Consider the following 12,109-nt stretch of genomic DNA (forward strand, 5'->3'; position numbering starts at 1 on the left):
TGTGCGGTTAATTTTTTCTTATAATGAACTCTAACCTCGTGGGATAAAAAAGAAGGATGCAACCAAAGATGAAATACACCTTAGAAGCGATAATAAATGAAGTATGACAAGACGCAAAATAACGTGAGGCACTCATGATATGCTAAATTAAACATGACAAAGAATTAGGGTTAAGAGTGATTATTGTACACACATGATGTGTGAGTGGATGTCACTCTGAAATATCTAATGTAGGCATCGAGAGTGACAATAAGCACGTGGAAGCGAAGTTGTATACGTTCATTGTGCTTCATTAGGATGACTTTATCGACAGAAGGAATAGCCGCGTCATTCTGTTTCGCTTTGAAGGTAAAAAGCGGCTTAAAGAATATATGGTTTATAGGGAGCACGTTGATTTAAACGGTACTGCGTGTGACCAAGTTTTGTTCAAGAGCTCACAGTTCCCAGACTGTTGTTCAATTTACAGCGATTAAAAAGGCCGATAGTTATTTTGGCTGTTGCTGTTGGATATGGAGCATATTGCACTGGAAAAGAAGGAAATGATGTCTATCTTCATGTTCAAAATAAGAAGGAAAAAGAAATCAATATTACGAATCAATATCCATCATCTGAAGGTCAATCCCACGTCCTTTGACAAAGTGTCGCGCTCAGTTTTCAAGTATTTATCTTGATCAAACAAGTACTAACGCGAATTAAAATCCTTAGTTCCTGTCGCTTCCCTTCGGCTTTGCGATAAATTAATGTCTTCCTGAATTTATTTCCTCTCAAATTAAGGAAAGGGAAAGCATTTTTCAAGAGATTTAAAGAGTGACCTCGGTTATTTTAAGCACCTGAACTTTGTCCCTGTGTTCTCTGCAGTACGTTTTCAACTATTCTCAGTATCAATAACTTTTCGGTCAGACCTGCAAAAAGTATATTTTCAAAGTTATTGAGGTCTTGAAAATTGTTTTGATGTTTTGGGTTTCCCTTTTAAGTCAACTAATTCTCCAGCTGACAAACACTGAACTTTTAGCTGGTTCGATGTGATTCTACATTTTTTTCTCAGCGAACAACGAACAAACCAAATTTTCTCAGACGTTTTCATGATTAAATATCAAGGTACAAGTTTGCACTAACTTAATGGGAAATAAATGAAAATGGTGTTTTAGAGCTTTTGGAGATTTGTACTGTTTTTTTCATGCGTTTAGGCAAATTTGTGTTCATCTTAAAATTTCATTTGTTCACTGTTACTTTCCATTTCGCTAATTTAGTCTCACTCTTGATAACTTCGGTCAACTTTCTTTAATTCGCAGTCCTTAACGCGGTTCGTGTGCGATAAAATTCCGTTTGTATGAATTCTCGGTTTTTCTTTCTTCATTGCGATTAAGAACTTACGCTATCAAGAATTCATGAAGAATTTGTTGAGCTTTTTACGGCAGAAACGTGTTGATATTAAATAAAGTTGTAAAATCCTGAGGGAAACTTTTAAAAGAGAACGCCAGTGAAATACGTCTCTTAACCCCAGGGTGCTAGAAAAAAATTGCATCTTAGCTTTGATAGCAAAAGAGTTTTTCAGTTATAAAAAAAATAAAACACTGCACAGTTAGTAAATTATTCTGCGAAGACTGCTAGTTTTTATGATTTTGTTCTCTTTGAAACTAACTTATCTGAAGCATTTATCTGAACGAAATTATCGTCATGTTAATATTTTGGGGGGATGCACGTACCGACGTAAAGGAAGTGATATTATTATTCTGTTAAGCAATATTCAGGAGTGGGCATACAACAACTACAGGAAGTCTGCAATACTAAAAATTTTCATTTTCCTTTTGTTCTCTAATTGATCCTATCGCCATTCACCATTAGTGCAGAATTTTATCTCAACGTCCGACGCTAGGCATTTGTACAGAGACGCTCATCCTGACAATCGCAGGTATAAAGGACCGTGTTCTTTTACACAACTCACTCCAGCAAACCGATTGTTCTCAGTTAGGGCTCGATTTAAATCTCTTTTTGATTTGGAAATATGAATAGCACATTTCTTTGGATGCTTTTAGCCCTAGTTTTATTATCTTTTGTATGCCTGGGAAGCACATTCACACCCGGTGCGGGATGTCATATAGCTGAGTGCAAGAAACGTCAGGTGGTACGAAAATACAGCGATCAACAGGTAATTCATTAGTAATGCATCCTCAGCAGTCCAAAAATATGTTTTTATGTAACCCAAGAGGATGTGCTAAGTTCATTGTTTTCTGTTTTGATCAATGGAAATTTTTCTTATCCAATTTAGTAACAGTCAGTTTCAATTTGGCTGAATGAAGATCATGAACTCAATTTTATCATTCTTTCATCACTCATACGCGGTGGAAAACACCCGTCCATGCTGACAGAGAGTACATTAATTTTTTTACAGAGTGAAATGTGTAGTTCTTGTCCATTTGATAAGTATTTATGCCGACTAGAACCCAGTACCCATAGCCTGTCAAACAGCTCTCTAAAATCTCTTTCACGGCTGATAACAGTGTATCGATCAAGATCTTTACCGAACACGTGGTTTATCGAACTTTTTTTCCTTGCTGAGTTGAGAAATTATTCACCGAAGGGGAGGTAAATGACTGTTGTGTCAAAAATCAGGCACGCTGAATAACGAGCGTACCTAAATAAGTAGTAAGTAATTCATCAGCCACTTGGAGCCTCCGAACTGGCTGACCAATCAGCACGCTCTAAAAGTACTATTCTCCATATGGTTTAGACTCATTTCGATAATGTTTTAACCAGCAGGATTTTATAAAGGCATATTGTGACAAAGTTCGTCCATGTCCTGGGGCAAACGGAAAACGAACTCTTCCACGGCAGGAAGCTGTACTGGAGAGGGACCAGGAACGTTTCTGACTTGGAAGCCAATACGACATAGCCAGAGTGATTTAAAAAAAATTGTTTAGACGACCGCATATTTTCCGTAACCCATGAAAAGATTATATGAATATATATTTCTGTAATTATAAACCTTAGATAATAAATTGTGAAGACTTGGAATTATTTCTAGGACTTCATCAACATAGTATCGCGTAAAATATCAATTCCATTCACGAAAATAAGTTTATCAAAGCCTTATATGGATTAAACATTTTTAAATATTTTACCTCTTTTTATCAGAGCTCGCTCGCCATCTTAGCCACTTGCAAAGATTATTACGATATTAGCTAAAGGAACATAAATATTTATTCCAACTAAATTTAGATATAAGATTAAATTAAAATATTACGTGTATATTTGGGTCTTCAATCTTAAATCCGAGATACTGAATTGTGTAGACTTCATTAACATAGTATCGAATAAAAATGCAGTTCTATTTCTCAAAATGGTTTTCATATCTATTGTTTAAGAGCCTTTTTATAGATCATACATTTTTCAAATATTTTATTTTGTTTTTTTCCAGTGCTTGCGTTCCACCCTAACTGCTTATTCAGTTTTTTCCTCCTCCCGGCCGGTTTAACCTTTTAATCCTGTTACGTGCAGTCCATTTGAGTGGAATGTTTATAAACTTACTGGAGTACCAAAGTGCTCTTTCACAGTAATCATAAAATTTTTCTTCGATGAGGTGGCTGAAAACCAAGAGAGGATTAAGTTACCACGCGATCTAATGAGGATTACCTCGCAAATAATCTTTACACAAGCAGCCAAACAGTTGTCCTTTATTCAGAACACCTATTTAGTTTCACTATAGTCAGCGCAGTTTCATCTGATCAAATAAAATTTTATAGTGGCCTTATCTCGATCGCCAGTAATACAGATATACCTATAGCTGTAGACATTGTGATTAAAATTGAGTGCTGTTGCAATCAGTGATAAGCGTTTTCATACTAAGGTGTTATTTGATAGCTTAATGACTAAAAAGGTCATTATTTGATGAAGAAATCTGCGCAACGCCGGAAGTCAGGGGAATGTGTCCACTCACTACACCTACGAGTAAATCTGAATTCTTAAATCACAGCTGAGTCTCTGATCTGACAAGCCATCTGTTCTATTGCATAATTTAGATAGAGAACAATTTTCCTCTTGACTGTCATAATTATACTCATAATGGACAAAAATCGTAAAGAAACCTCGAGGACACTTCCCTGATCGATGCACGTGCCAGTGTAAAGGAAGTGATATTATTTTTCTGCTGAGTAATGCTAGGAGTGGGAAAAAACTACAGGATGATTACAGTACTAAGGAACTTTTCATTTGTCTTTTGTTCACTAATTGATCCTATCGCAATTCATCCATTAGAGCAGCATTTTATCTCACTGCCCGACGCCACGCACTTATACAAAGACGCTCATTAAGTCATGATTCTCCTGAAAATCGCAGATATAAATGATCGTGTTCTCGTCAAAGAGAATGCAACACAAACCAACTGTTCTCAGTTACTGCTCGATTGGAATCTCCTTTTGATTTGGAAATATGAATAGCACATTTTCCTTGATGTTTCTAGCGCTAGTTTTATTGTCTTTTGTAAGCTGGGGAAGAACATTCACACCCAACATGAATTGTCCTGCACACGTGTGCCCAAGACGAAAAGTGGCGCGAAAATTCAGTGATCAACAGGTAAGACGTTAAACGTTTATCTTCAACAGCGCAGTACTCATTCTATTTCGTTTGTTTCGTCTTTGCGAGCAAACATATGAAGCATTTATTGCATTTTATGCAAGCAAAGAGGAATTGCTAAGTTGAACGCGCACCATTTTTATTCTTTTGGGTAACTTGGGAGACGTTAGGTAGCCGCGAGTTTCAATTTAGCTCGATGTATATTTTTATTGAAAATTATCATTTTATCATGGCTCATGGGTCGTAGAAAACGCTTGTGGACAAAGAGTTCATTCAGGTTTTTTACAGAATGAAATAGTTCTTGCCCATTCGATAAAAAAGAATATAAGCATGCCATAAATAAGCAGTACCCATGGCTTGGAAAATTATAAGCACTTTAAAATCTCTGATTAAATAATGTCGATCAACATCCTGACCGTTGTCGAGATTCATCGAATTTTTTCTTCTCATATTTTTTAGTTAGGAAATTGTTCGCCAAAGTGAAGAGGTATAGTTTTCTGTCAGATTCCCTGAATAAACAATGGACTAAAAATTACTTTATTTCTGGCAAAATTCACACATATGGACAAAAACGAAACTGACGAATATCTCGCCGGCTTGGATCCGAACCTCCGAGCTAGCTAGCCAATCAGTGCCCTCTAAAAGCATTAAATATCTATGTGGTATATAGACTTACATCAATTATTGTTTTAACCAGGAGGATTTTATAAAGGCATACTGTGACAAAGTCCGTCCGTGTAACATGGCAAACGGAAAACGAAGTCTTCTTCGCGAAGAAGCTCCACTTGAGAGGGACCGGAAACAACTCTGACCTGGAGGCTAAGATGACCATCACTATAGTTGAAGGAAGGTCGAAATTTATTTAGACGACTGGATATTTTCTTTAACTTATGTATATGATAAAAAAAGATGATGTGAATATTTGTGTCTGTAATTATAAACGCGAGATAGTAAATTGTGAGGACCAAGCATCCTTTTTAAAACTTCAGTCACGAGTATCTAATAAAGGACCGATTCTATTTCTTGAATAAATTTATCAAATCAATTGTCGAAAGCTTATATATGGATAACGCATTTTTAACTATTATTTTGTTGACCAGATTTTGCGTTCCACCATCGACTTTACTTTTAAATAGCCAACTGTTTTGCCTTCTCTAAGTTAAGTTACGTTAGTTGTTGGATTGTTTGAGTGGATTGCGTACGCTTACAAACCAAAGAGCTCTTTCACAAGAGTCAAAAACTTATTTCATCGAAATGACAAATGAAACTTACAAACAGCTGAATATAACATTGCACAGAATATTTATACTAGCAATCAAGTTGCATTCCTTTATTCATATATACATCCTATTAAGTTTCATTTTGGCCAGCTCTGTCTCATCTAGAAAAAAGAAAAGAATTGAAATTTGTGTCTATGCTCTATGGTCAGTCACACATACAAACATACACCCACGCACCCACACTTCCGAGGGTCCCCAATAGGGTTCTTCAATCCGGCGATGCCGACGAAAATTTTTTATCAAAACCGTAATCCCGACGGTCTATACCGGCCAATCCCGATCCCGATCGTACAATTTTGTCTAAGCCCATTTCCTTAGAAGGGCCTTTCCGGTGGGTGATGGTTTTCTTAACCAGCATTGATCCGTTGAAGTCTATGGTCACCGTAAGGCGTCAGGTTACCAAAATGACGATATCGTTAACGTTCATTTTAGAAGTTTTCAAAGTCTTGCACGAATAACGTACGCTAGTCACAATAGCGACCTCCCTTCATTAACCTTCGATCACGGACAAACGTATTGGTACAGGCAGGTCCGTATCAAAGAAACGAATAACAATTTTTAACAACTGCATAAAACACAAAAGGTCACGGCAATCCCATAATTCCATTACAACGGAGATAAATCAGCCTCTTGTTCCAAAGATGGAATGTCATCATCATCACATTTGGGGAATCGTACTCCAATATTCCATCTCCCTCTTCGTCTTATTTTACACCGTTTTCTTGCTGCTCCTCGAGCCCGAGCATTCGAGGCTGACCGGTTCGAATCCGGCTGAATTTCTCTCTGATAGAGGTAAGACGGGAAGTTCCAGCTCTTGCCATCGTTGTTTCCTGTCTGACAGAGAGCTGACGCACTGCTGCAACAAATGTTTACGCCCAGTCCCTCATCTTCCGTATGCTCTGTGGTGCCATCGGCACAGGTGGTAACGGTTGAATTACCGGTATGTTCGACAGGATCCTGGCACGTTCGGGCACAAGATACCAAGAATTTGGATTTGTAAAATATTACGCCACCCAATGGGTTGTCCTCATTAAGCCTCTTTTAGCTACATTTCCAAAGTTACTTGGGTAGTCTAACACCATGAAAAGTTTATCTTTGTGATGCACAACAGAGAGAATATTCTTCGCATCTTGTGTCATGTAATATAACTCAACAGGTTAAGAGCATCATATCGGTATAATTCTGAGACTTTTATAATTCTGAGGTTTTTCAAAGCCGTTAAGCATATCAATTGACGCAGCAGTCTTAGATGCCACGTTACCCTGTGGACCATTGAGGATTTTTGATAAATTGGCAACTTCGCCTATGACATATTTTCATTCCCACGCAATAACTGAAGAGTGTCGCTGAGCAGCCCGACTGCCTCTTGAATGAAAGAACCTGTACGCCTGGTGCTTTTCATGACTGAGACATCCCGGTTCTCGGTTCGTTTAAGTGATTATTTCTCGAGTCCCGCTCCTCAAAATTGCTGATTCCCGCGTCCCTTTCATAATAGCAACCACGCATCCCGCTCCCTTCTTGCCATAAATTCCCGGATCCCGGCCTTCAAATGAGCCTAATCCAGCATCCTGAAAAACCTACTGAAGACCCTCACTTCCGTTACATTGTGATCAATAGTCATTGCTTTAGCAACCAGTGGTAAGCACACATCTTCGGTTGTGTTTCAACAAAAATCTAATTCGATGATACATATTTATTATAGTCTTGCAAAGCCTTTGAGTAGTATACCATAGAATCCCTCGAGTCACTTGTCTTTTCTAGGTTGTGGACACGAGCCGTAAAGAGCATACCAGTGGAATATAGGAGACGACGGAAACATTTCGTGACACACCAAGAGTGTTATAAACTAGCATCCCCTCAAGGGAAAGTGGTAATATTCCTAGCCGCCTCATGCTACAGAAATCCGGATGAGGTCATACAGTAAAGGTACACCTGGCTTGTAAAACATAAGCCATTCACTCCTGCTATCTAGCTCAATTGCAATTCTCCTTACTGCCCGACGCGCAAATTTCCTGTATTCCTCAGAATATAGCGAGTAACTTGAATTAGGTTTCCATTTCGAACCATGCAGTCATTTTACAAGTGGCGCCTTTTTGCTGATCGTGAATAAAATAAAAATAATTGCTTTTTTACTATCTAAACGTAATCTGCAGAAATTTGTTGTAACGTTACCTCAGAATAGTTTTTTTTTTACACATATCAAAGAAACGAAAACCAGGAAGAAACATTTGGTGTCATATGCAATTTAATTGACTTCTAATCCCTCTCAATAAAAGTTTCCTATTAGTGATCCCTCTTATTGCACCCTCCAATTACATCTTATAACAAAAAAAGTCAGAGGTAATTCACCTTTGGCTTTTGATGGCGTTCAGGGTCTGATTGCAACCGAGATCGTGCGCGTAAGAGGGAAATCAGTTAACGATAGGGCATTTTTTGCCATGTAAAATACCGCTATCACCCTTTTCTCTCTTCGCCTCTTTCCCCCCTCCTTAAACCCAACGACATAACTTAAGTTTGTGAGTATGAGCCACCTCTCCTCCCTGGTGGGTAAGGCCAACTCTATGGCCATAATTATAAAAACTCTGAACATAACTTAATTTAGAGTCTTTTTAATTCTATCTGAAGCTAACATCGACTACAAGTTTATTTTTTTCTTACTACAACTATTTTGATATTATTACGCAGTATTTTAAAGACCATTCCTTGATTCTCAATCTGGTATCGGTGTCAGCAGTTACTGGTGATAGTCCGCAGTCTTCTTGAAGTCGAGTTCTTCCTTGAGTTTACGTTCACCTGGGCAGGGAAGCACTTGCTCACAGAAAGATTTGATGACAGCTTGTTGCTTTTCAACAAATTTCACAAATAAATGAACAAATTGATTAGTCAGTGGTCAAATAATTGAGCCTTTAAGCAAATTGTTGGCTAGAAAATCTTGAAAATATTTTTGAACAATTTATACTTCCTAAATGTAAATTAAATATCTTGAAATAAGGCCAATTTTTCCATGTAATGACTGAAAGAGAATATTTATAGGGAAAATTAAAATCCGTGTACAATTGAGGATTCCCTTCATTTAAGTTTTAGTCAAATGTTAATGCTGGAACATTTTATAGCGGAGATGATGGCTTGGCTTTGGCTTTCTAGATGTCTTCACGGAAGAGGCTGTGAGCACTTTAGTATATCTGGAAGCCTTAAGTTAATCAGAACTGTTCTAAAAGTCTAAACAGTTTATACCAATTACGATCTGTTAGTTGGAACTTTCAATTTTCTGTGTACTTGTTTTGTCAAATGAATTGCATTTAACCTTAAAAAACTAGCGAACGAACCATTAGAGATTCGGCCGTGTTTGGCAATTACAAGTATACTTGAAAAATAACAAAAAGTATATGCAATAAAAAAATATTCTCACTTTTTTGCAGCCAGAAATATCAGCAGCCAGTCTTCGGAAACCAGTGTCGGCCTGGGGAACAAACGCATTATTTTGCACCACTATGCTCAGAACCACCGATAGATAAAGAAATACCGAAATAATTTTAAAGTTCATTTTTTGAACTTCCACCGAGCACGCTGCTAAGGAGATTAAGGGCAGTGAAACTACGGATTAAATGGTGGTATTTATATTGGTGATAGGATATAATATTTTTTCACCTTTGATTTTCCTACGGGTACATGATGGACGAAACAATAACCAAGCCATTACTGAGGTCTTTGAGAACAACCCTACTCGAAAATTAGCGATTAATGTTCGCCATTGTAGAGCAATATTTCTTTGTCTTTCAAATTCTGATTTGTGTTGGCTTGCTATCGTTTTGGACCATTAACCTCATTTAATGACAGGAACAACAGTACTTACGGGTGATAATTACACTGAGTCAAACCTGTGATTGGACTGTTGTTGAGTGTCAGTTGTGATCGTGTTCCATGTTTTAAATAATTACCATGCAAGACCACCGGGAAAATTATCTCAATTTTATTAATGATAGTAAGAGAAAAGAGTTTGGAAAAAAAAATCTTCTTGAATTTGTGGGGAAAATGCGGTTGAAGAGGTGAAAACTAGTCAACTTTTCTTTCTACGGTTTTGACAAACAGTCTTATCGGGAGTATTCTGGCGCCAAACTTTAACTGAATGGGTGCATCTTTAAGTAATTCAAGGCCTTGTGCCCCATTTGGAAGCCATTGGTAGTAAAACAGATTTATTTCGTCACTACGAAGCGTTTTTGACGAACAGACTTATTGGGAGTGCACTGGCGCCAAACTTTAACTAAATGGCTTCATTATTGAGTAATTCAAAGCTTTGCGCCCCATTTAAGCCATTGGTGGTAAAACAGATTCCTTTTTTTACTGCGCAGCGGAAATGTTGAATTTGGACACATATTACCCTTAAAGATGTTCAGGTGAAAGAGTGCAGGATTTCCCACCACCATTAGTTTTAAAACAAGATACACTTTGGGATTAAATTAATGGAAAAGGTGGTAAAAAAAGAGCTGTTTCCTCATTAAACACTATTTTCTAATATAGTGCGTGGTTAACCTTGTGGATAAATAGGAAAAGGCGGAAGGTGACCATTATTTTGACTTTTGTGTAGGTTTAATGCCATCTTAATGGAAAAAAAAATCAAGCCTACGAAAATCATCAATAAAATTCAAATTACCTTAATATGATCAGCTTTTTGTTCACGTTCACAAAATCCTCTTTTTTATTCAGAGACTTCTTTCTGTTCGTTTTGGATGTTTTCCCATTCTCTGGTTCTTTCTATACACTAAGTCGTATGAAATATCACAGTGTCTGATATTGGGGGAGATGGAGGGGTAGTTTCTGAGAGATTTTATTCCAAGGATCATGGGTATTTTATCGATGAAGACCACAACCCAAGCCTCATAAGTTTTACATTTAAGTTAGGAGCCCATCACTTGGAGCCTTCAACTCCCATACTGAGCCTATGTCACGGCGTTTTCATAGAACGGTTTATTTTTAGACTATCTTTTCGCGGAAAATAGGCTACTCGAGCTCACTTGGGTCATACGATCCCTGAAACGAGAAGAAAAAAATGGCGGCCCTATGCGGGGACGTATTCATATCAAAAGTACGCAAATTCCGCCTTTCTTTTGCTGTATTCCAGTATTCCAATTCTTCCTTTCCTTATATATCCCACTATCCTTTGCAAATTGTTCACACTTGCGGAAAAAATTGGCAGGAGTGCAGATCATCGTTGTATTTTTATTTGTATTTATTTATTTTTTAATTTTTGTGGATATAAAAGGTCATCCTTCTTCTGATTCTGGCTCCTCTAAAGAAAATTTCATGAAAAGAAACCAAATTCAAGACGATGAAGAGGTGAAATGCCAGCGGTGATGGAGAGCGCGGAAACAAGAAATTGCGTGAGCAAGCTGTGTGCGAGTTGTCTTCATCTCAATAATCTTCATCCACACAGTCCTCAGAGGAAATTTTGCGACACAGGATTGAACCGAAGCGGGTGCAATAAAATGAAGAGCGTTTTTCTAGATCGCAAGATAATACTGCTTTTTCGAATTGGGCTACGATCTTGTCAAATCTATTGCCTATTATCGCTTTGATCACTGAACAGTCAAGAGTCAGGTTCATCTTCACTAAAACTTTCCTCGGAACTGCTACTTCCCGAGGTATTTTCAAAATATTCACACCACAAGTGTCCCAAGCTCACTGTTATTCCTGTTATAAGACGAAGTAAACGCTGCGCACTTCGATTTCGACCGTTGTAGAACAGGAATAACAGTGACGGCAAAGCAAGCTTAAAACGGCAGAGAACGCCGGGAACCACAACTGACACAAAAGATGTGATTAAATTCTATTGATTTTACGTGTAAAATGTTCATATTTCGAAATATTTATCGTTGTAAATTCACCATATTTCGTTCCCCATGCTATTCCTAATACATGTTCAAATTCTTAACGGTTCCTCCCGTAAGTTAACACCGAGTCACACAACATGTGACACTTTCATGAATTAGTCGTTTGCTTTTCATCGAGACGTGAGCTTGGGACGCCTCTTTTCACACGAATCTGCACTCGAACTATCGAAGCCTTGCATCTCTCAGCTGTTTTTCTTTCGATATATTAACGAGTAAAGTTAGAAATTAACAAGGCGCTAATCTTGATTGATCGATGTGCTCTCGTGATCGTGGGGGGTCCTAGTTCGCGGTAAATTCAAACTAAAAATATACTTGTCTGTGAAAACGCCGTGACAAAAATACGGAGCCGTTGAAGGCTCCAAGTGATGG

The 12,109-nt window shown here is 37.8% G+C and overlaps 3 long non-coding RNA genes across 4 annotated transcripts; 2 read left to right on the forward strand and 1 right to left on the reverse strand.

The window, feature by feature from the left end:
• Window positions 1-1,864: 1,864 nt before the first annotated feature.
• LOC113674042 (uncharacterized) lies at window positions 1,865-3,341 on the forward strand. Of its 2 annotated transcripts, none has more exons than XR_003446486.2 (2): window positions 1,865-2,149; window positions 2,758-3,341. It is a non-coding gene; the product is annotated as an uncharacterized LOC113674042 (long non-coding RNA). The 2 variants fall into 2 exon arrangements; XR_016184781.1 differs by having other exon boundaries at window positions 1,876-2,149; window positions 2,761-3,341.
• A 946-nt stretch (window positions 3,342-4,287) lies between these two features.
• Window positions 4,288-5,604, forward strand: LOC113673978 (uncharacterized). Its single transcript, XR_003446473.2, has 2 exons — window positions 4,288-4,572; window positions 5,270-5,604. It is a non-coding gene; the product is annotated as an uncharacterized LOC113673978 (long non-coding RNA).
• A 2,841-nt stretch (window positions 5,605-8,445) lies between these two features.
• LOC113673995 (uncharacterized) lies at window positions 8,446-9,541 on the reverse strand. Its single transcript, XR_003446477.2, has 2 exons — window positions 9,262-9,541; window positions 8,446-8,694 (listed from the first exon to the last, which is right to left on the reverse strand). It is a non-coding gene; the product is annotated as an uncharacterized LOC113673995 (long non-coding RNA).
• Window positions 9,542-12,109: the final 2,568 nt, after the last annotated feature.

This window comes from Pocillopora damicornis, chromosome 3, assembly GCF_964200805.1.
Source record: "Pocillopora damicornis chromosome 3, jaPocDami1.2, whole genome shotgun sequence".
NCBI lineage: Eukaryota > Metazoa > Cnidaria > Anthozoa > Scleractinia > Pocilloporidae > Pocillopora > Pocillopora damicornis.